Raw genomic sequence first — 24,637 nt, 5'->3', positions numbered from 1 at the left:
AAATGTTAACTAAACTTTGGTTCAGCTTCTCTCCTTTCCCCAGGCCCTGAACCTTGGCCCACCCTCAGTGTGTGCCAGGAGATAGCCTCCAAGAGGACAGGCTGGCCTCAGGGTAAACCAGACTTGGGTCTACTGTTCAATCAGGCCACCCTTCCATCCCACCTCCCCACACCTGCTTCTGTCCAGCCTGTTTACTCTTCTCTATAAAAGAAAAACTGTCTGCCTAACCTTTGAAAAGCTTGCCGTCCTTACGGTCAGAGCATTTTCCTTCTTGCAATAATCCCTTTTCCTCTTGTAATAATCCCTTTGAAAAAAAGTCTCTCCTTACTGAGTCTGCATTTGTTTTTCTATTGGACCCTGTGCAGACCAGGTTGGCTGCAGAAGACTCTTGGATTAGCAGAGTTGGAGCTCTTTTCGAGTTTGGTCTTTTATATAAAATCAGCCTTCCATTCCTGTGAGATATCAGAAATGTTGCAGCCCAGGGCAGGCCACCCCAAAATATCCCACAATGGCATATAGATTATTTTGAATTAAAGTTACTTGAGAAGCAGAAAGGACATTCTGACCCTCTGTCTCTGTCCCCCTGAAAGCAGGAAATCGATCTCCCCTGTGAAAGGGGCTCTCCCTCCATCCTCATCACCAGAGCTGGGGATTCCGGGCCCAGAAGCTGCGTAAACAAACCTCGTAAGTTACTACCTCAAGCCTAGACTCTGTTGAAATTCCTCTCTAATTATGTACCCCAAACTGAAGTTTCTTTGTCCTGTCAACTCTTCACAAATTTCTCCTTCTTTGTGTAAGGCTATATACACTGCCTGCTTTGTTCACTCTCCGAGCATCATTTCTCTATGGTCTCTAGTACATATGTATTAAACTGGGTTTTTCTCCTGTTAATCTATTCTCATGTCAATTTTACTACTTGTCCAGCCATAAGAACACTAGAAGGGAAGAAAGAGGATTTTCCCCCACTCAACAGAAAGACGACAGAATCACAGCCCTTGGTGTAGCATCCTGGCTGTTTGTCATCTATAGAAAGCCAGATGCCACTTAACCAACATCCTTTTGACAAAAATTCAGAGACAAGCTTGTCCAACCTTGGGGGTCTGCATTCAGCCAGAAGAAATGGCTCCTCTCAATCCCCTCCCAAGGGAATAAGATCAGAGAACGTATCACTTTTTTTTTTTTTTTTTTGGAGGAAGATTAGCCATGAGCTAACTACTGCCAATCCTCCTCTTTTTGCTGAGGAAGACTGGCCCTGAGCTAACATCCATGCCCATCTTCCTCCACTTTATATGTGGGACGCCTGCCACAGCATGGCATGCCAAGCAGGGTCATCTGCACCCAGGGTCCAAACTGGAGAACCCCAGGCCGCCGAAGCGGAATGTGTGCACTTAACTGCTGCGCCATTGGGCCGGCCCAAATGTATCATTTTGATGCCAAAATGAAGAGGTGGTATGACCGAGACTGGGTCAGCTCCACTGAGGGCTTTTTGTATTCTTGTGAGCCTATCTCCAAATGAATCTACGTATGATACAACATGTCTGCAGAAGGCGCGATATTTGGCTGAATTTATAGCATGAGGTCCTTCATCTAAGAAGCAATTACAAAGGAGAACTTAAAAGTAAGATTCTAGAGAAAATTTCCAGGCTGCTGGAAACAATCACTTTAAATTCCAGTATGAGGCCACCTGTGATATTTTTTGGTGGGCTCTACAGGGAGGCTGAATGTTGAAAGGATATTTTTGATAAAATAAAATTATTCTCTTCTTAGGAAACTCCATCCATGGAAAGAAAATAATTATGGCCTCACAGGAAATGCACAAAACCAGGTGTCTGCTAAAAGATATGGAATATTCCAGAATTAATTTTCCATCTCCCAATGATCTTGTGGAATCGCATGTGTGTCCAGAATGGTGCCTCAGTCACCTTAATCTGCCAGCTGGTCTCTCTCTACAAGTATCTTCTCAGGTTTACCCTAGATACGGAGGTCTCTGTCATGGGATATTTCTTGAACCCTACAAGACCAATATGGAGGATGCCTAATGGGACATCGAAGCCAGAGTGGTACCCAATGGCAGACAGAATAACTCTTCTGCTAACACCCCCTTCCAGTGCCCTAGTGCCTGCCTCTGAGGCCAAGATCCCAATGGTCTCCTGTGGTCAGCTCCAGGATTCTGTGATTGGGACCCTATTTCCACGTCTAACACAAAGGAACTGGACCCCAAGCGCTGAGCTTCCCACATTCAGCTATACATGTGGCCCTCTCGGTCCTCATGCACAGTATCTTCTGTGATGTAAGATTATAGAGAAGTCCTCTACACAATAAGGTCCAAAAGAATTGAGTAGTCAATCAACAAATTAGATAATCTTCAGAGAAAATATGCTTAGATGGGTAGGAGGCAGCAAAAAGCGAACTGGGACACACAAAATTGTAAGGAGTTGCCTCAGAGGGTGGAGAGATACACTTCCTCTCCTGAGGGCAGAGATGCATATAATTTTTACACATGAAAAAGAAACATTAAGAAAATTGTATGTTGATTAAAAAATACTTTTTGATGGTAGCATTTCCAATAACAAGGAGCTGTGTAGATACTTAAATAGCAAGCATTACATTTAACGCTGATTACAATTACATCATGCAAATTCATTACAGCACAGTCCCTGTTAGCAAGAAAATGGTTTAAGTGCAATTCCTCATCATTTACATCAAAGGGGAAGAAGCAAGGCTTATATGTATGTAAATAAGTAAGTATTCTGGTTATCTCAGAGGGATCATCTTCAGGATCAGTGGAGGAGTTACCTATTTAAAACAATTCTTAGGGCAAGAAGGCGCAAAGTCACATGTAAGTATAATATAAAATCCCCTCACAAATAACAAACTCGTAGTGAGATAAAGTCTAAGAGACTCTAGCCTATCTTGAGACATAGTAAGTATTTATAACCACCTCCCTTCTCAAATTCAAATGTGCATACACCTACTATTATCATAGCCCACATTGCGTTTCTTAAATTATGCATCACAGAATGGTCCTGACTGTCCAAGGACAGGCAGGAAGAAAGGAACAGGGAGACAACTATCTGCTTGGTGGGTCTGCAGGGGGGAGGCCCCAGAAGGAGGGGAGGAAAAAGACCTGCAGAGGCTTGGACTCAATCCCAGCCTGGCTTTCAGACTCAGAGAGATGCCTTCCACCCATTGGGGGCAGGGCAGGGCTGCTCCAGCTCTGAGATTAAACAGACAAAAAGGCAGGCAGTGTCAGTCAGGTCCAAGAGCAGTCCAGCCTTCTCCCTGAACCCCACCAGCAGACACCTTCATGCCTGTGGGAATCTCAGCAAATGATGAGGGGTCCAGGAAACCGGAGCATGCCACAGACGTACCACACTATGGAATATGAGGAATAGTTGTTGGAAAGAAAAGGAGGATGGTTTTCGGAGGACAACTTTCCATGGAGGGGATGAGATCCAATCAACAGAAGCCAGAGAAATGTGGGTATGGTAGGCAGAATTCTAAAATGGCCAGCAATAATCCTGCCCTCTGGTGTACACACCCTGTATAATCCCTGCCCCTTGAGGGGGAGGCAGGACCTGTGAATGCAATGGATGTCAGTCCTGTAACTAGGTGACTAATCTGTTGATTTTGAGTTAATTCAAAAGGGAGATTATCTTGGGTGGTCCTGACCTAATCAAGTGATCCTTTAAAAGGTACCGAGTCTAGAAGTGAGAGAGAGAGGCCCCAGCTGGCCCTAAAGAAGAAGCAAACAGCTATGATATGAACTGCCAACCGGGCCTGCGTGCCCAGGAATTGTGACTGGCCTCTAGGAGCTGAAAGTGGCACAAGATCTATAGACAGCAAGAAAATGGGGACCTGAGACCCCAACTGCAAGGAATTGAATTCTGCTGGCACCCACTGAACTTGGAGGAGGAACCTGAGCCTCAGAAGAGAACACAGTCTGGCTGATACCTTGATGTCAGCCTGCTGACACCCTGAGCAGAGGAACAATCTATCCCTGGCCTGGACTTCTGACCCACAGAGGCTGGGAGATATCTATGGGTGTTATTTGAAGCCACTGTTTGTTACGAAACAATAGAAAATGAATTCAGTGGGTATAAATGTTAAAGCAAATGCTTTCCTATCCAAAGCTAGAGAGATTTGAGGGTAGGGATATTTGGTTTATAAATGCATTTACATATCTCACTTATGAAAAACAAAAGATCTGTGGTATTCATCTTTGTATCCAATTCTTTTTTTTTTTTTTTTATTCTACCTACAAATACTTATTGAGCTGCAACTCTAGGTTACATGTTACGTGAGGCTTAGCACAGCCCCAGGCATCTCATAAAGGCCCAGGATATATTGTCTGGAGGCACCAACCTGAGAGCAGAAAGAACACAGGGAAGTGTGGTGGGCTGACTAAGAGCCCCCCAATGACGCCTGCGTCTAATCCCCAGAACCTGTAACTACCTTATTTTCCACGGCAAAGGGCCCCTGGGGGTGTGATTAAGTGAACGGCCTTGAGATGGGGAGATGAGCCTGGCTTATCCAGTTGGGTCCAATGTCATCGCGAAGGTTCTTATAAAAGGGAGTTGGGGAGAAACTGGAAGATGCTAGGCTGCTGACCTTGAAGATGGAGGAAGGGGCCAGGAGCCAAGGAATACGGGTGCCTCGAGAAGCTGGAAAAGGCAAGGAAACAGATTCTCTCCTAGAGCCTCTGGAAGGGAACCAGGCCTGCCAACATCTTGATTTTAGCCAGTGGAACATACTGTGGAATTCTGCCTTCCAGAACCGTAAGAAATTTATGTTGCTTTAAGTCACCAAGGTTGCAGTAATTTGTTACAGCAGCCATAGAAACTACAGAAAGAAAGGGAAGAATATAAGGAATGAGGAAGATAGGGAGCAAATTAGGAAAGAAAGAAGAAAGCCAGGAAGCTAGGGAGGGAGGAAGGCAGGAGGTAGAGACAGCAGTTATTTTTTTTAATTATTATTTTTTTTGGTGAGGAAGACTCACCCTGAACTAACATCTGTTGCCAATCCTGCTCATTTTTTTTTTTTCTTTTTGCTTCAGGAAGATTAGCCCTGAGCTAACATCTGCACCAATCTTCCTCTACTTCATATGTGGGATGCCTCCACAGCATGGCTGATGAGTGGAGTAGGTCTGCACCTGGGATCCAAACCCACGAACCTGGGCCACCAAAGTGGAGTGTACAGAACCCTAACCACTTGGGCATGGGCCAGCCCCAAGCAATTCTTTTAATCACTCATGAGTCTCCAGGTGTAGAAGTATAGGAAGTATATCTGTTGCAAACAACAGTTCTTTACCATTAGGAAGTTCTGAGTGAAAGGTAGGAGAGATCTTTTTGTACTATTTCTTATATCTACCTGTGAATCTATAATTATTTCAAAATGAAATTTAGAAAACAAAAATTATACAATGGAACCAATAGTAAACTGTCATGTCTATATATTATTCCTAGAAAATTCTGGAAGGAGATATATATATACATATATAAACGATTATAGTGGTTAGTATGGGTAATGGGATTATGGTATTTTCATTTCCTTTTTTATATTTTTCTGATTTTTGGATTTTTTTTTACAATAAACGTCTATACTTTTATTACCACAATAAAAACAAGCAAAAATATATTAAAAATAAATACAAAGAGATGAAGGATAAGGAGAACTGAATATCTCATGAAGAGAAATAACGCCTGTGTCTTGTTTCTTCCTGTTTGTATCACACTGAGAGTACAGCAGCGATGCTGCTCCCTGGGACCACTGCTTGGGAAGCAAACGTCGATGTCACCCTCACACAGAGGGGAGCTGTCCAGACTCTCCGTTGGCTCCAATGGCATCCAATTCAATGACTTTTCCTGCTGTTCTATGAAATCCAGGAAACCATTCTTCTTGTGCCCCCACAATCAAGTCAACTCCTAGGACAGAGGGGCACTGAGAAAATATTGGTCATGCACTGATTTGTAGATAGGTCATGAATTTTAACAGACGTGTGGATCACCTTAGACCTGCCATAAGTTATCACATAAAGGATCCTTTCCATTAAATTAGAGAATAATTCTTCAGTTACTTGTTAGATTCCTGGCCAGTTTATAATTATGACTGAGTTGACAAAAATACAAGAAAGAGTCCATGCAAGTTCATTTGTACATCACGATCTTTTTTCTATTAAAGTTCCAATTTGGATTACATCAAAATACTTTGAACTCTAAATTTTCCTCTGTCTACCAGTACCTCTGTACTATATAGTGAAACTTTAATATGGGGTTTGGTTATTTCATCATTATCTACAAGACGTCTTTCTGACATCATTTAGAAAAATTAAAACTTAAAATTAATATTTATGAATTCAATCAATAGAGAAAATTGTAAATTCAGTCCTTCCCCTGCCTGAAAGTATTCATAAGGGAGAATTATTTACTGAATTATTAAAAGATAACCAATATTCTCCAAAGCTCCACTTCCAGTACTGACTTAATCCCTATAGTTCGCACGTATCACGGAAATGCTTGAAGACAAGGCTAACAAAACTCACGTGTGCAATTTAAAGGTAATTTCAGGAAAGTGTGCTAGTTGTTATTTTCTAAATAAAATTGTAACTCCTGAGTAATGCAGAAAAATCAACCAGTAGCTCTTAAAAATGTGTTTCCTTTACATGATGGAACAGGTGTAATTTTTAATAAAATTTTAAGCTTTCAAAATGGATTACAAGAAAAGAATATCAATTTGTTTGCCAAAGCTAAACTAATGAATTGGTTTCTGTGATAACCATTGGGTCTGTATGATATAGCAAATAATAAATTCACAACAAAACTTTTCAGCATAACTTTAGTTAGCTCTTCCTTCAACTTAGGACTTATAGTTTTTTCAATAAAAGGATACCCATGCCTATTATTTAGCGTTCTTGGATCCTATAGGTCTGTTTATTTGTAATGAAAAAGAAAAGCTTTAATTATTGATAAATGGGGCATGATCTTTTATCAAATGAAATATGTGAAAAAGCCATTTCTTTTGTTAAAGATTGGCCCTGAGCTAACATCTGTTGCCAATCTTCCTCTTTTTTTTCTTCTTCTCCCCAAAGCCCCCCTCCCCCCCCCACCCAGTACATAGTTGTATACTCTAGTTGTAGGTCCTTCTGGCTCTGCTATGTGGGATGCCGCCTCAGCACGGCCTGATGAGCGGCGCCATGTCCGTGCCCAGGATCCGAACTGGCAAAACCCTGTGCCACTGAAGCGGAGTGCTTGAGCTTAACCGCTCAGCCACAGGGCTGGCCCCCAAAAAAGCCATTCTTGTAGGTCAAGAATGATTGACTATCAGCAACATTACACCACTCGAATGGATATCAGAGACTCAAATGAGTAGACGTAAAGTTAGGAGTGAGACCAAATTGGCTACCACCTCAGCTCTAACATATTACCTGTGTGACTCTGAGGAAATTTCCTAACTATTCTGCGTCTCAATTTTCTCATCGTAAAAGAAGGATAAGAATATTGCAATTCTACAGAGAGGCTGATAGGAAATGAGAGCTTTGAGGGTAAAATGGCAGATGCATCATAATCGATGATCTCTGAATACCACTTAGAATTCCAAGAAGGAAATCTTTAAACTCTATTAACCTAGTTGGACAAAGGCAGACAGACAGAAGACAGGAGCAGACCAGAAATTTCCACCGGTTTTTGGAGATTGGCAACTAGTTGTTGGAAGGGTCCCTATGTAAGCATCCAGACGAGGCTGAAACCTGAGGGCTGCAGAGGGGGACCAGATACTGAGACGGGGTGGGCCACCCTGCCCCACAGAGCCAGGACCCCCTCGTGTGGGGGTCCTGAGTCTCTGGAAGACAGGATTCCTTTCTGCAGAAAGTGGATGGCCCCAGACCATGGATATGGACAGCTGGAGGCCACAGATGTACAGGCCAGTTCTCACAAGACCGACAAGTACAGAAGCATGCCACTTAGCACACAGCTTCCACTCAGCTCTGCAGACCCTCCCTTCTTACTATCAGCAGAAGCTAAGAACCAGAATACACCTAAAAGGAACCTCTAACGTGAAGGTCAGAGACAAAAAGGACCAAGAAAATCAATCACCAACCAATTGACCAATGAGTACATACATAAAAGATGCTTTGAAAAAGTACATTTAGAGAACAAAAGGGAACTTTTGGAAATGCAGCATATGATGGATGAATAATTCAGCAGAATGCTGGGAAGATTGAGTTGAGGACATCTCAAAGGAAGACGAAGAAAAACACAGGTGATTGATAACAGGGGAGAAAACATATGAAAATGGGGATATCGTAAGCAGGGGTCCAACCAGAGGAATAAAGAAAGAGAAAGTATGTAGGGGACAAATGACCAAGGCTGTGATGTGTCATTTTAGAAGTAGAAGACATGACTCTCCATATTGAACAGACCACTACACGGCCAAAATGATGAATGAAAACAGACTCAGAGCAAAGCCCCTTATCATGTATTCTGAGGACATTGAGGGCAAAGGAAACATCATAAAGGCATGCGGGAGGGGTGGATGCGTTACATAAAAAAAAAAAATAAGACTCCAAATGACTTTGGTCTTTCAACAGCCACACTGAACAGTAGACAAACAATGGCTGCAAAATCCAGAGGATGAATACTTCTGACTTGGAATTCTATACCAGCCAAACCACAGGGCCCAGAGCTGCAATGGATAGAGCCCACTCGCATGGAGTGCCAAGTATTTGCAGCACAGGCTGATGGTCTCTGCTACTTGGTGTGAGGAGAGAGCATTCATGCCCACTTGACCGCAGCTCTGATTGCTGCACTCTCATAAATGAGATCCCCAAAGAAGAACAACCGGATAGAGCTGTCATGTTCAGCTTGGGGAAACAGTAAAACGTGATTATAATAATTGCAATAATTCAATTTCCGTTCCTTCTCTTTTTTCACCGTGAAACCAGGGTGGTGGTGGCTAGGCAGTGAAAATCACTCCCCACTTCTAGTGTAATTCAAGGGGACGAAAGCCACCTCTTAAAAGCATGAACTTCACTGGGGCCAGCCCAGTGGCGTAGCGGTTAAGTTCGCGGGCTCCGCTTTGGCAGCCTGGGGTTCGCAGGTTTGGATCCTGGGAGCAGACCAATACACCACTCATCAAGCCATACTGTGGCAGGCATCCCACATATAAAATAGAGGAGGATGGGCACAGATGTTAGCCCAGGGCCACTCTTCCTCAACAAAAAGAGGAGGATTGGTGGCAGATGTTAGCTCAGGGCTAATCTTCCTCCAACAAAAAGAGCATGAACTTCACCCCTTGTCATGGTGCTAGCCTGACAATCATACGCTTGCCCAAGGCTCTATTTTATGGGAAAATGGTCCCAAACTGGGTGTTTTTCCTTTTTCCATGAGGTCTGGACACCACACATGTCCAAGCTCACGAGTATTAACTGCAACAACAGGCAACAGACACTGTGCTTGAGAAGAATCGAGGGTGTAAAACAATGTGTGGGCCACAGAGTAGTCCAAAGGAAATATATTATTATTATCCATAATCTTAGAATGAGAAGGATATTATAAGCAACTGGTTAAGAAGGAGAGGGAGGGAAGGGAGGACTGGAGGGAGGAGTGAGCGATGACCATCCTAATTTAAAAATGTCAAATGATCAACAAGAAGACAATTATAAATTAACATAAAAAATGTTCACCCTCACTAGAGACTGAAAATTAAAATGAAAACACAAGGAAAATGCTGTTTTTGACCTGTCAATTTGTCAAACATTTTGATGTGATAACGCGGTATCTTGGAAAAGAGGTGGTGAAATGGGGAATCTTGCTCACTGGTTGTGGACACGCAAACATGGATGGACTTTTGGGAGCATATTTGACAATGGATAACAGGCGTCTCAACAGTTTCACACTCTTTGAATCAGTGTTTTCACTTCTCAGAATTTATCCTATGAAAATATTGAGAGCCACAAACATGTCATTTATCCATATTTTCCTGCCAACATTAGTTAGAAATCTGTGAATTCTAGGAGAATTGGGGTAAGGTTAAATAAATCACATAATAGAATATTAGGCAGCCCTTAAATTTCTTGATTTTTGAAGAATATTTTGTCACGAAGAAAAGCTTCATGGCATAATTTCAGGGTGGAAAAGGCAGAATCTGACATTAAATAAAGGCAGCATGATCACAAATATTTTTAAAAACTATTCATTTTTATATATGATATGCATGTTTTAGGGCAGATGTGCATGTAGACATGCATTTACAGAACTGGAAAGAAAGATGATGTAACTTTATTGGTATTAGGGGGAGTGGGACTACCAGTGGTTTTTGTGTGATTTTTTAAATACATTCTTGTATTTGTCAAATGTTCTACTTATTTTTATAACCAGAAAAAAAAAGCCTACAAAGTACAGTTTAATCATATTGTCTTTCTGCTGATGGAGACAGTGTCACAGTAAATTTACAAAACTTCTTGAATATGATAATTTGTACTAACAGAAATAAAAAGAAAATGAACCTGGGCTTCCAGTTGGCCTGAAGAGACCCTAATTTAGACAAATCCAATTTGATGAGCTCTGATTTTTAAATAATGACGTTCTGTCAAATACTGTGCAGCTGGCCCTTGTCACATAATCAAGAAAGAAAATAAGATTCCCTTTTTAGAGAAATCTTTTTGAGTCCTTATTCTTTAAGCAGAAGCACATGGTAAATGCTTAATAAATACTTGTTGCAGAGAATTGAATTAACACAGATTTCTAATCTCTCCTTTTTTTCCTCGTGGAAGAAAGCTCTGATTCAATACCCTAGCCTCTGAAAATGCAGCAGCAAACATTCCAGAGGTCTGAAGCCTGGCATCTGGCAGGCCTCTGGAAACTTCACCCCTAGTTAACAAGCTCCATTTCTTTACTACACTCTTTTTGGTACGTTTAGCTGGAAGAAAAGAAAATGACCACCAGGGTGTCTGATGACAAGAGAGAGAGTAACAGGTAGAACGATCATTTCCAACTGAGAGCACTATGGATCTCAGAGAGGAAGCGAACAATGCGACCCTGGTGGTCCGGATTTCAGGGGTCCGTCCTAGCCAGGGACACTGAAGGCCTTTAGCCTGAGGAGGGCTCACATTCCAGGCTCAAAAGTTTTGTCCTTTCTTACATTACATCATAGGTGGTTCCGTGTCACTGAAACCCATATAGCAGGACAGGGGCATTTAAATCAATGTTCTAAGACAAACAGATCAAACCTCCAGCGCAGTTCGCTAAAGCAGCGTGGGACCCCCCAAAAACAGTAGCCCCCCTTATCCACAGGGGACACGTTCCAAGACCCCCAGTGGATGCCTGAAACCATGGATAGTACCAAACCCTATATAGATCATGTTTTTTCCTATATATACATACCCATGATAACGTTTAATTTATAAATTAGACACAGAGATGAACAAGAACTAATAATAAAATAGAACAATTATAACAATATACTGTAATAAAAGTTCCTGTAGATCTTAAAAGTCTCAGAATTTGATTTTTTTTTCTTATTAAGTGGAGAACTTTCACTTTTTCACCTAAAGAAAGCACTTTAGGCTTCTCTTTGGCATATGGGAATTGCCGGCATCACTACTCTGCACTTTGGGCCCATTATTAGGTAAAATAAGGGTGACTGGAACACAAGCACTGGATCCTGCGACAGTCAATCTGATAACCGAGATGGCTACTAAGTGCCTCGCGGGCGGGTGGCCTCTACAGCATGGATGCGCTGGACAAAGGGCTGAGTTTTGTCCCCGGTGAGATGGAGCTGGACAGTGAGAGATGTCATCGAGCTACTCAGGACGGCGCGCAATTTAAAACTTATCAATTGTTTATTTCTGGAATTTTCCATTTAATGTTTTCAGACTGTTGACCGCAGGTAACTGAAACTGTGGAAAGCGGAACCAGGGATAAGAGGGACTACCGTACATGAAAACCATGACATACCAGCAACTCTCGGTCAGATCGTTATTGAGAAGAAAGCATTTGTAGAGTAATATAGATGTGATCAAAGGGCATCACTCCCCCAGCACAACCAGAAAGGAGGCGGGATGTAAAGTGAAATCTTTCTCAACACAGGAAGAGCCTGACGACTTGTCTCTGTACTTATAACAATGACTCATTAACCCTAACTGCCAAAAAGGAAAAAAGAAAGTCTGGGTAAGTGTGTGTGAGAGAGAAAGAGAGAGCCTAAGAATAAACACAAAACTGGTTTGGGTTTTCATGTTGAGAATGTTCTTAAAGGACATTCTTTGTTGTTGACTCAGATCATTTCACCATAAACAAGTCCCTTCGAAAACATTTTCAACATGGAAACCACAAGAGCACAGAAACAGAAAATAATATATATATCTATCTATATAGATACACGCATGTGCGTGTATAAAACCCATAGGTGGTTGTATATATGGCTTCCTTCAAACTGTGGGTGGCAAAGCAAAGTGCATGTGAATGACAGCTTCCATCATGGAGCGTGGGGGATGAGGGGCACCTGGTGTAGCTTGTGGGTGATGAGGGGAAAAAGGGCAAAGTGGTTGAAAAAATGAGAGTCCAAGAGGTGCTGAGCTGTGATCAGGTATGTCTAATGGGCTGCAAAAGCTGATGGGACTTCAGTTCTTGGTGTGAGTCCACGGAAGTTTGCACTACCAGACTGAGTACTGGGGAAATGTGTTAAGCATGGCACTAGGGTATCCATTTTTGTTCTTGGAGACTCATTCCCACCACTCAATAAACAAACAAAAATTCATCCTGCCTCCTTCCTCTCCCCCTCACCCACCTCATTATTTGTGCTTGACCCAACAAATGTCCAAAGACAGCAGGAGAAAGAAGGGAAGCGATTTCATTGCTTTTAGGATGCAGCCTCATCCCATTCTACTCATTCTGCCTCTCGAAATGAGAATGTGAGGATATTAATTACATCAATAAGGTAGGGAAAGCTGACGGTTTTTTTATGTCACAGACATCATAAGATGATCCGAGATATGAGAGGCTAGAGTTATTGTATAGAATTTCAAAATTTCCTCCACGTCTGATAGAAAATCTTCTTAAGGGAATTACATCATAGATATTGAATGCTGTCTAATATTACAAGAGAACAGACAACAAAAAATATTACTTAAATAATATTTTCAAATTATTAAGAAGAAAACTAGAGACTGGAGATTAATCCAGTTCTTGTCATTCCTAATGAAGATGACCTAGAATAATATTTCAAGTAGACTAAAGGCCAGTGTTATCCAAAGAAATACTGAAGTTCAAAAAGTTCTCTCATACTTCAAATGTGTGGTTTCTGAATAGGATCTCAAAATTACTTTTAGTTATCAGTATGATATTCGGTATTATTAAATTTGCTTAACACACTTATCTTTTGCACTTGTATGGCAATGTCTCCAAAAGCTAAGAATGTTATTAGCCAATTTCCTATTTCTAGCAAAGAGAAATGTCCTTTAAAGGTAAATTTATTCTGGAGTTGATGTTTTTGTTTTTGTTTTTTTTTCTCAGAAATAACTAGTCTGATGCTTATTTTAAACAGCAAAGAGCATAAGTAACTAATCAAGGAAATGGCGTCTGACTCATTATTGTAAATTTACTTTTAGCTATGCACTTGATCAACCCCCCTCCAAATATGACATCTTGAAACAAATAAACCTGACAGATAAATAAAATCAACTGGTTCCCCATTCATCTAGTATGAAACATTATACAATTAAATGCTCTCAGCAAACTCCTGCAGGATCTGGAAACACACTGCAAAACTCTAAGGGCTCCTGGAGACCAAAGAACAGTTCTAAAAATGTGGAATTCAAAGAAAACCTATGTTTTAAGTTATGAAAGCATGGCATTAGGAAAACATGATATTCAATGGTAAATTTCCATTATATCATCAACTCAGAGTCGATTTTAATAAAAATAGAGATATACCGTAGTATATGTTAACAGAAATATACCAACCACTCCTCATCAACTGATAATCATCTTAAAATTAGAAGGCTGTGCCCCTAATTTTATAAAATCGATCTAATTGCAGACATTTTATTACTGTCTTCCAACATTTTACATGGAAACGATGAAGAATTTGAAGTTGTGGTATAGACTATTTCCTGATTTACTTCAGATAATATCATATTTTATACTTGAAACTATATAGTAGACTATCTTGCCATAGAAGTCACTCCTAAAATGGAGAGTTTAACATAAGCTTCATAAGAAAAAAAACATCATAAACAGAACACTTCACATGCAGCATAGATTAAGGGGCTGCTACACATCTTTGATTATTGTGAGCAAAATAACTAAAGCACACGCAGTGGAATATGGTAGAGAATACACGGATCTTAGCGAAAATTTTGTTTCTGTCTAAAAGGAAAAAAAATTACTTGTTTCTTCCAGGAATCAGATGCTTTTGCTCTCTTCCAGAATCCTGGAGTGGTTAATTAGAGATAATCTTTAACAGATACTAGGCTTCATCATATTTGGCAAAGAGGAAGATTGAGAAACTCTGGATAGAGTTAAAGATCATTCTTTACATTGGTACAAGTTAGAGGCCAAATCATATCAGAAAGGCGATATTTTTTTTTTGCATGTAACCTTCTTATTTGATTGAAATCCAAGGAGTATCATTTAACATCAATATTAATATGACATTGGCACCATTTTTTTCATTTATGTATTCAACAATTATTTACTAAATATGTGCAAGGCACTATGCATTGCTGGAATATAGTGGGGAGTATTGTATGGTTCCTGTACTCATAGAGCTTGCAATACTTTTCGAAAGATAGGCATGATTCAAATAATCAATATTGGACAAATAATCACATAAAGAGTGGAGTGAAATTGCAAACAGGACAAGAGTGTGTGGCGCGTGGAGTGGGCATTATCTAGCTGGAGGCCAAGTGCCAGGAGAAGTTGGCTTGTGTGGAGGTCTTGAGAAAGAAGAGTACCTAGGCGGCAGGAGAGGTGTAGTAAGACAACGTGCCTGTGGGGGAGAGGGAAGGCAAGGGGGAGCCGGATGCTTGGGGGATAGGAAGGTTGGAAGGAGCCCAACAATGCAGACCCTCCCAGCCCTGGTTCCAGAATTCCATCTTCCATCTAATATGGAGCCATTGGAGACCTCTAACAGGCCCACTGGCAGGATCAGGCCTGGGTTTTGAGATGATGCCTCTGGCTGTTGGTGGTAGGAGAGGCCTTGAGGGATGCAGACAGACCACTGAAGGCCAGGGTACTGGACACTTGTGAGATGAAGATGGCTCAGCCCAAGGTGTGCCAGGTACAAATGAAAGGCAAGAGACACTTGAGAGGCAAATGCAAGGAGCCTTTGGCTCTTTTTACATTAGAGATCTTTGAGCCTAAATTAATGTCTTCCAAGACAATCCATGTGTGTCTTTATTATTGTGAATCTTTATGGCTAGAAAGTAATGCTACTAGGGCTGGCCCGGTGGAGCAGCGGTTAAGTGCGCACATTCCGCTTCAGCGGCCTGGGGTTCGCCAGTTCAGATCCAGGATGTGGACATAGCACCGCTTGTCAAGCCATGCTGTGGTAGGTGTCCCATATATAAAGTAGAGGAAGATGGGCATGGATGTTAGCTCAGGCCAGGCTTCCTCAGCAAAAAGAGGGGGATTGGCAGCAGTTAGCTCAGGGCTAATCTTCCTCAAGGAAAAAAAAAAAAGCCATGCTACTAAAGAAACTGTGGCTAAGATACAGCTGAGGCCATGGGTAGACCCATCTAATCTTTATGTAAATAACTGAACATCTTTTTTTCAGTGTTGTCTTCAGTTATAAAAGAGGACAAGTAGAGAAATCAACATTTGCCATTGTTGTTAGTGACAGGATCTTCTGTCCATAAGAAAGTCCAATATAGATGAAAATCAATGTTACTTTGCTAGAAGAAGTGGGTTGGATCAACTCAGAAGACCACTCCCCACAGGCCGGAGGGGGCTCCCAGTAGCAGTCTGAGGAGCGCTTAGGGTTCCAATGGGAACAGTTTGTCAAGCACTGCATATCAGATCTGATGTTCTAAATGTTTCCACTGGAATGGATGTAAAGATTGCAAATTAAGTGTTTGGCTGGATTGTGTTTGTAGATGTCTTCATATAAATGGAATGCTTTGTTACTTAGGTATTTTTACATGCTATTTTTCAAAATTTAGAGCAAAATCATTGCTCAAAATTCTGAAGCCACGGAGTGCTTATAAAGAAGGGGCAACACAGGCTTTGTTAGTCCTGCTCTAATGCAGAGATTCCCAGGTCCACAGCAACTGAGTTAACCCTGCTTTGGCAAACTATGCAGAGACAAACACAGAATGGCAGGTATGAACCAGCCCACTGTTTATATAAATCCTGAGACAGCTCCTGCAATTGTATTCAGTAGCGATTAAACCATCAAGGCAACCCCGTCTCAGGTAAAAGAAAGTAGGAGTTGGGAAGGTTTGGAAGGTGGCACAGGAATTACCAAAGACAAGTTCTGAATGTACCTGTCAACAAGAGTCTACTGTGTGGTGAATACCGCACAAAGAAGCCACATGGAAAAAGCAAGATGACAGGCTCCACAGTTATTTTGTAAATACAACCCAACAAAGAAACAGGGATTCATCATCTTTAGAGTCACAGAGGAAGTTTTGCAAAGTATAGGCCACACGATCTGGTGATCCACCAAAAATGGGACTAGATGATGATGAGCACCATGGCCAGCACAGGAATCCCTGATTCAGACAAAGGAGGGCACACAACACGTGCCTCTTATGAATTGGTTCCATACTAAATTTTAAAAATGAAATCAGTGGAACTAAAACATCTCCTCAAACACGAGAAGCAAAATAAATCTTCATACATATTTTTTCCAAAACGTTTTTTTGAAAATTTTCAAACTTACAAAATAGTTGAAAGAATAAAAATAAACACAGGTATACTCCTTCACTTAGGTTTACTATCTGTTTACATTTTGCCATATTTGCTTGCTTTCTTTCTCTGTCTTTCTATATGTGTACACATGTGTGTATATACATACACATGCAGATATATTTTTTCTACATCAGAAGATTAAGAAAGGCAAGGAAAATATCTGTATTTGTGTATCATGATGTTTCACAGCAAGTGATTATGACAGATTATGTGATTATGACACTTCGCCGTCTAAATACTTTGGCATGGGTCTCCTAGAATAAAGACATTTTCCTTCATACACACAATACCATAATAACAACTGTGAAGACTAACACTGATTCAATCAACTCACCTTCTGGACAGTCCTCAAATAATTACACCACTTCGTTCTTTTTTCCAATCCAGGACCCATTCAAGGTTCAGGTATTGTTATGTTTCTTAGTCTTTTAAAATCTGGAACAGTCCCCCGACCTTTCTTGGTTTTCCACAACACTGACTTTTGGGGAAGAATCCAGGTCAATCATCCTATCAATGTGGTACACTCTGGATCAGTCTGTTTATTTCCTTGTGAACAGATTCACGTTGAGTCTTTTTGGCAAGGGCATCACACAGGTTTATTTGTGTCCTTCTTTTTGCCTCATTTTAGGAGGTCCATCACACCAAGGTGTCCCATTATTAACGATCTCGTGGTTTGGAGTACAACCTCCAGATTGCTCCATTTTTCTCTCACAATTTACCTCTTAATGAACCTTCTCTCATTCATTTTATTTGAGACACACAGCACAGTCACTATAAATTCTTTGGTAGAAGTTATCTTGACTAAAAATGTGCTTATTATTGTATCTGCTGCTGTAAAATATCCTTATTAAGGATTTACAGTCCACTTGCAAAACATTTTATCATCATCAAAGGATTAAAAAAAAATTACTGACTATCCTAGTGTACATTTTAAGCAGAACGAGCCAACAGCCTGCTGGCAGTTCTCGTCAAATAAAATTACATCTGATAAAATTTCCTTTTTTTCCTTTCTTTATTTCAAAAGAAAACTTTATTTTAATATCACTAAACCTTTTTTTCGGATGGGAACAAATCAGAAATACCAGAGACAAGATAAAAGTATTTTCTTGATTATCACCAAAGTCTTCATCCACTTAAGGAGAGGGAAAGAGTTTAATATGCCGTATTCAAGAATCGTGAATTCTGACTGTGAAGTACATTGAAATACCCCATGAGGACGGCTTTATGTTGGTAAGATATAATGGATATTGTTATTAGGTATTTAGGAACAGATATTTTAGTCCCCACTGAAGACTCGCACTTTACATCAGAACATTAAGAAAGGATAATGAATGCGGTATTAGTTTATCATGAATTAATCATGAGCCTTTTCAGCCGCATACTTTTAATTAGCCACTGAGTCTGTCAATTTTTTCTGAGCTTTTCTAACTGGATCCAAGGAATGTCAATCTCCCCTCTAGACTAAAACGACAAAAAAGAAAAAGTACTGAAAGCCTTTCCCTGCAAAATGTATAGTTGTTTTCCAGAGGAATAAAAATAAAACTCTACTTAGCAGGTGCTTACGGCTTTGAAAGCTGGGTCAGAAATCAAAGCCGGCTCTGGCATTAACAACAACTTTAGAAAATAAATTATTCTTTAAAACCGCCCAAAAGTTTGTTTCTGAAACAGAGAAAAGGAACACACGATCCTTTTAAAGAACAAATTACAGAAATCACAATAGAAAATGAATCTGTTAAGCTGCTCAGCATTAAGAACGAGTACAAGCTGAGGCTTTAGCCTCCATGGATGTCTCCTCCAGTATGAGAAGCCTCTGCTGTGCGGTTTAAATTTAATAGAAAAAAAATCCTAAAAGGTCATTGTCTTTTTGTTCTCTTTAATTCTTATTCTAACTCAGATACTGCAAAGTGAAAGACCATTGAATATTCTAGGAAGAAAGAGAAGATTAAGTTCAAGTCTCTTGTTCCATAGAGCAGGGTTTCCCAACCTCAGCACTATTGACATTTGGGGCTGGATAAATCTTTGTCGTGGGGCTGTGCTGTGCATTGCAGGATATTTAGAAGCATCCCTCTAACCATGAGATGCCAGTAGCAAAGCCCCTCCAAAGTTATGAAACCAAAAATGCCTTGAGACTTTGCCAAATTCCCCCTGAAGGGTGAAATCTCCTTAAATTGTCATCAGTAACCCAAGAGTCCAAAGCTGCATTTTAAAGACCATTAAATCTTCCCGCACCCTCGTCTCAGTTCCCATCACCTTGGCTGGCAGGATCATCCAGGTATTCATTATATTTGTCCCCAAACAAAGGTCATCCCTTACTTTTCATAACCACTTATGACCTGTCCTTTTCATCTCCATTTTACAGAGCAGAGAGGTTAATCAGCTTCCTGAGAACATGAGGCCAGCCCATGGTGAGCTGGGATCCAGTGCCCGGGTCTCTCTGACTCCACAACACAGTTCCGTCTTTGGGAGTCTTTCCATACCAATGGGAACCAATGTCTTCTTTAAAAGCATCTCTGTGCCCCTACCTCTGAGCCTGTTGCTACAGGAGGACAGTGACATGATCTGAATGCCACACAGTGCCCACGATGACATCACAATAGCAGAATGTCATAAAGATGCAGCCCCTGTCTGAGAGAAGCTTGTATAACAGGGATTCTCACCTTCAAGGGCTTTTAAAACTGTTTCCTTCATCCTATCCCCAAGAACACCATACACAACTCACCTCCACCAGGGGAAGGCGCTCTTGCTACAGGAAGGGAACTGCTCTGTCCCTCATCACACTCACCTCCACCAGGGGGAGGCGCTCTTCCTGCAGGAAGGGAGCTGCTCTGTCCCTCAGGTATTGAAGCAGAAAAGCAGTTGAGGTCAACGGGCACATGAGGAGCCTTCCCACTGTGCTAGGAGTTTGTAGCTTTGTTGATTCAGCTAGAGCCACCTCAGAGGTCCAGGACGTGGATTAGACCATTCATAAAATCCCACCCCGACATTTTCCACGACTTCTCACATTACGTGCCATCTGCTTTTGCTTATTAGGCAGTGTGTACTGCCCGCATTTGCCCAGTACAGCTTTTCTCCAGGAAAATGTCTACCCCTACTGATGCTCCCTTTTGGCAAAGTGACCTTTTGTTGGAAAGTCCTTTCTGAAGGAAAGGAATAGCAGGGCAGCTCCAAATTCACGTTATCCTGCAATATCGGAATCTTCTGAAATACCATGATAAAGGTCACTAAACACTCATATTTGACTCAGTCAACATGGTCAGCGTGAGGTAAATGTCTTGTGAATAGGCATTGATATTTTCAGAGTGAAATGAAAACAAGGCAGGCGTTTCTTATACTTACACTGGTAACAACTGAAGACAGTCTTGGGTGATTGTCCTCAGAAAATCTTGTTATCAAGATCACCATATGCAGGTCCAACGATGTGAGTGGCTCTCAGCAGAGATGAACAGGGAGCATCAGGCTCATCCTGCAAATTCATTCAAAACAAGAATCATATACTGAATAACCACATGCTGAAATACTTAAATGAAATTAGCTCTTTCTTGCCTAGAGGATTCCTCTGCCTGCATGTTTCTTCTTTCCACTCTGCCTAACTCCTAGTCATCCACATGTCTCAGCTGACCAGCCACCTCCTCAGAGAAGCCCCCCCTGATTATTTCATATAAATCAGGTTCCCCCATTGTTGACTCTCATAGCACCTTCTTTTCCCTTGATAGTAGTTATCACTATTTGCTATAATAGATTTATTTGGTTTCTTTTTGTTTGATATCTGTCCTTCCCACAAGCTCTAAGGATCAAGAGGGCAAATGCCATTTGTTTGCCATAGCAAGCTCTCAATAAATATTTTCTGAACAGAACCGGGGTTGCAGACTATGGCGCATGGGACTGTCCACCCATTTTTTTTTTTTTTTGGTGAGTCACATTGGCCCTGAGCTAACATCCGTTGCCTGTCTTCCTCTTTTTGCTTGAGGAAGATTGTCCTTGAGCTAACATCTGTGCAAATCTTCCTCTATTTTGTATGTGGGACACCACCACATGGCTTGATGAGCGGTGTGTAGACCCACACCTGGGATCTGAACCCATGAACCCCTGGGCCACTGAGGCAGAGCACGTGAACTTAACCACTACGCCACCAGGCTGGCCCCTGCACATTTGTTTTTGTAGCCATTAGAATTTTTAAGTAGTTAACAAAACAATATTTTGTGATATGTGAAAAGTATATGAAATTTCTATTTCAGTGTCCATAAACAAAGCATACTGGAACACAGCTACATCTATTCATTTACTTATTATCTATGGTTGATTCCATGCTGCAGCGTCAGAGTTCAGCAGTTGCAACACAGATTGTACCAAAAAGCTGAAAATGCTTACTATCTGGCCCTTTACAGAAAAAGCCCTACACATGAATTGAAAATGATCTCAGAAGAAAGCTGAACAGATGGCTCTGAACCTATTGAAGAATATATATTTTTCAGTTGTTGACATTTAGATAAAAAGTAGCATATGCCTTGAAACAATTTATTAATGTATAAATCTACTGTTTATACTTTTAAAATATGACATATAATCCCAATTGGCAAATAATATTCACAAGAGAACACCACATTAGAGGGAAATTACGATTCTATAGATTTTTATAAATGTGGATCTTGCTTTAGTGAAGTTAAGCTCCCAGCAACAATCTCTTAGGTTCAATCAGTGTCCCAGAAATGTTATTTTTCCCCCAGAGACGGCATTTGAAACTGTAATCAATCTTCCAGCACAGCTTTTCATGTTAGGTTCTTGTTGACATGGAATGGTGTGCTGTCAACACTGATCCCTAACCTCCCGCTGCAGGAACAATGGCACCACCAGGCAGGGGCATCTCTTCCACCCGTTCACCGTGACAGTATTTGGCAAGACTCAGATCGTATTGACGTGGATTTGAACAACTGGGCAACTCCCCTTTCAGGGCAGGAAAGATCCAAATCATCATTTTCCTTTCTCTTGCCTATACCTTTTATTTTCAGAAACAGATTTTAAGATATCAGCATGGAAGCCCTTTGACCCATATTTGATGCTTTGTGCTCACTACTCCTAGTAAGTAATGAAGAAGAAGAAACACATCTAAAGGGATTAAGTCATAATGCCTACAACAGTGATATTGCCACAAGGGATGATACCTGCAGAAGGAAAACAGCACAAAGGAAAATCTAGAGGCCCATGCTCAGAGGACATTTTTCAAAATCCTATTAGAGTGGTTCTCGCCCAACAGTGATTTTGCCCCACAGGTGTCATTAGGCAACGTCTAGAGACATTTTTGGTCCTCACAATTGGGTGGGTACTACTGGCATCCAGTGGGGAGTGGCCAGGGATACTGCTTCATCTCCTGTGATGCACAGGACAGACCCCTCCACAAAGAACCATCCATCCCAGTCCTTCACAACAAAGAATGAGTTGGTCTCAAATGTCAGTAGTACCAAGGTTTAGACACTGTGCATTAGACTGTTGGTTTAATAACCATTAAAGTGGGTCAGATCACAGAGACAGGCAAATAAGCTGGGGGGTGGGGGGCTCACATCCAGTTCAAACCATTATACACAGCAACTATGTATGGCAGTTCTGCCATCAATATTACAAGTTATGTGAAAATAAGTCTCTTTAGACAAAATTTATAATACAAATTACAGTCACAGAACAAGACGAGTGAAACAGATCAAGAGGTCACATCTGCTTTATTATTAAGAACTTACATTCTGATTAGTTCGTGAGTTAAAAAATAACAAGCATGCCTCATTACCCCTTCCAGTCTATGTTTATCTATAATCTTCCTAACTGTCATTTACTTGGTCATTTTTTTCCTCATTCTCATCCCCACTCTCATTCCCTCTCCAATGAGGTTTCAGTCATACAGTGCTGAAAACAATAGTGACCTAGGATGGAGTTAGTGTCCACCATCCCTTGTCCTTGACTCTGAGACACAACAATCCCTGGGAGCCAAAAGACTTTTGTCATTTGGTGACTTGGTAAAGACATGGTAAGGCAAGTTGTTGAAATTCGACTGACTGGTTTGCCATAGGGTGACCAATTGTCCCAGTTTGTCCGGGACTGAGGAGTTCCAGGTTTCAAACTGTGACAGTCCTAGGCAAACTTGGATGAACTGATCACCCACTTACTCGTGAAAATTTGCAGAATATTCCACAGAGAAGTGAATACTGATGGCAAGTGTGAATATTCAGAAGAATGGCTGAAGGAATTTAAGAAGCTTTATGGAAATCCAGGGTGAAAAACATCTTCTGAACATGAAGGAGGAGGATATGGTGTTGAGGAATTTGCAAAGAGAACATCCTTGGTGGATGCTGTAGTGTGAGCACAGATGTCAAGTGAGGACTGAGGTCTCCTTCCCCCCAGCCGCAGGTCGGGTCAATGGCTGACGGTGCTTAGTCTGTCTTTGGGAATTGCCCTCAGCCAAAGAAAGCTACCTTTCCCAAGGTGACATCATCTACCCCTGTGATAGCCCAAAGATCATCTACTCCTGTGGTAGCCCAAAGACAATGTGTGGTACCCAAAGATGCACCCTCCTTGCCTCAAAGCGGAGCAATTATGAGGGACCATCATGGCTCCAGAGCTCCCTCTCAAAGGGCTGAGGTTCTTTGTTGTGATAGCATGACAGAGCAACTCCTCCCTCTGCCTCATCCTCCCTTCCTGACTCCCCACAAGTGTTGATGCTGAGAATTCTCCCCCCAAAAACCCTCCTGAACACAGATCTTGTCCCAGAATCTATTTCCTGGTGTTCAGCATAAGACAATAGATGACAAAAACTTCAGTCCTGAATACAAATACAATGCTGATCAAACAGCCCCATCTTGCCAGGAAGCTGTGATCTTAGAGAAACCCTAACAGACAATTGAAGAGAGGTCCTCAGGCTCAGCTTGATGGTCCTTGGGTGTGTCAACGCTTTGGACAAAGGAAGATAGCCTGGTCAGCAATTGGAAAAAACCAACGTCCAAGATGATAGAAATGTGAACTCAATTTACCTATCTATCATTATGCAAATAAGAAGGATCTTCTTAGGAATATTTTCTGAGTAGTCTAATAACAGCATACCAAAGCAGGAAATCTAGGCTAGAAGAACACTCTCATATAATACAGTTTCTGGCGTGCCCTCCCACACACTGTTGTGAAATGTAATGCTTTAGGTACTTACTTGTTCCTCAGCATGAAATCTATAATATGGCCTTTTGACTCAGGAATTGTGTATTCCAGGAAGAGCAGATAAACATTTCCTTACCATATCCTCATTGATAAGTATGAGGATAATAGTGGTGGCAATGACAATAGAATTGTGAACAATAGTGGGGAAAAAATCCCACAGAACAAGAGCTGGCAAACTGACCTGCCAAACCCAGCCCACCACCTGTTTTTGTAAATAAAGCATTATTGGAACACAGCCATGTCTATCCCTTAACATATCGACAGCAGCTACTCATGCACTGCAATCGCAGCATGGACATACGATCTGCTAAGTCAGCAATATTTACCAGGTGGCCTGATGCAGAAAATGTTCACAAACCCCCAACCTAGGTATGGTTGAAATGTGTGGCCTGTTAATTGTTGGTCTCAAGAACAAAAGATTATGGCAGTTTACTCAGAGAGAGACTGCTCAGAGAGAACTGTAGGTTGACAAGACAAATGACAATGAAAGAAGTCTTTTAAAGGGTTGTTTTTCACAGTACCACTTTGTCCTTGGAGAATCC

The 24,637-nt window shown here is 41.3% G+C and overlaps 1 protein-coding gene across 6 annotated transcripts in view; it reads right to left on the bottom strand.

Annotated features, from left to right (window-relative positions):
• STS (steroid sulfatase) overlaps positions 1 to 24,637 on the bottom strand; it is a 177,455-nt gene that overhangs the window by 121,756 nt on the left and 31,062 nt on the right. For all 6 annotated transcript variants that reach the window (XM_023633178.2, XM_070256582.1, XM_070256580.1 and 3 more), the window contains exon 2: positions 20,241 to 20,367. The gene's annotated coding sequence lies outside the window, so the exon portion shown is untranslated. The remainder of the gene's footprint in view (positions 1 to 20,240; positions 20,368 to 24,637) is intronic.

The sequence above is a fragment of the Equus caballus genome, chromosome X (genome assembly GCF_041296265.1).
Source record: "Equus caballus isolate H_3958 breed thoroughbred chromosome X, TB-T2T, whole genome shotgun sequence".
Classification (NCBI taxonomy): Eukaryota; Metazoa; Chordata; class Mammalia; order Perissodactyla; family Equidae; genus Equus; species Equus caballus.
Note: the sequence above shows the minus strand (reverse complement) of the source record. Positions and strands in the feature narration are given on the sequence as shown.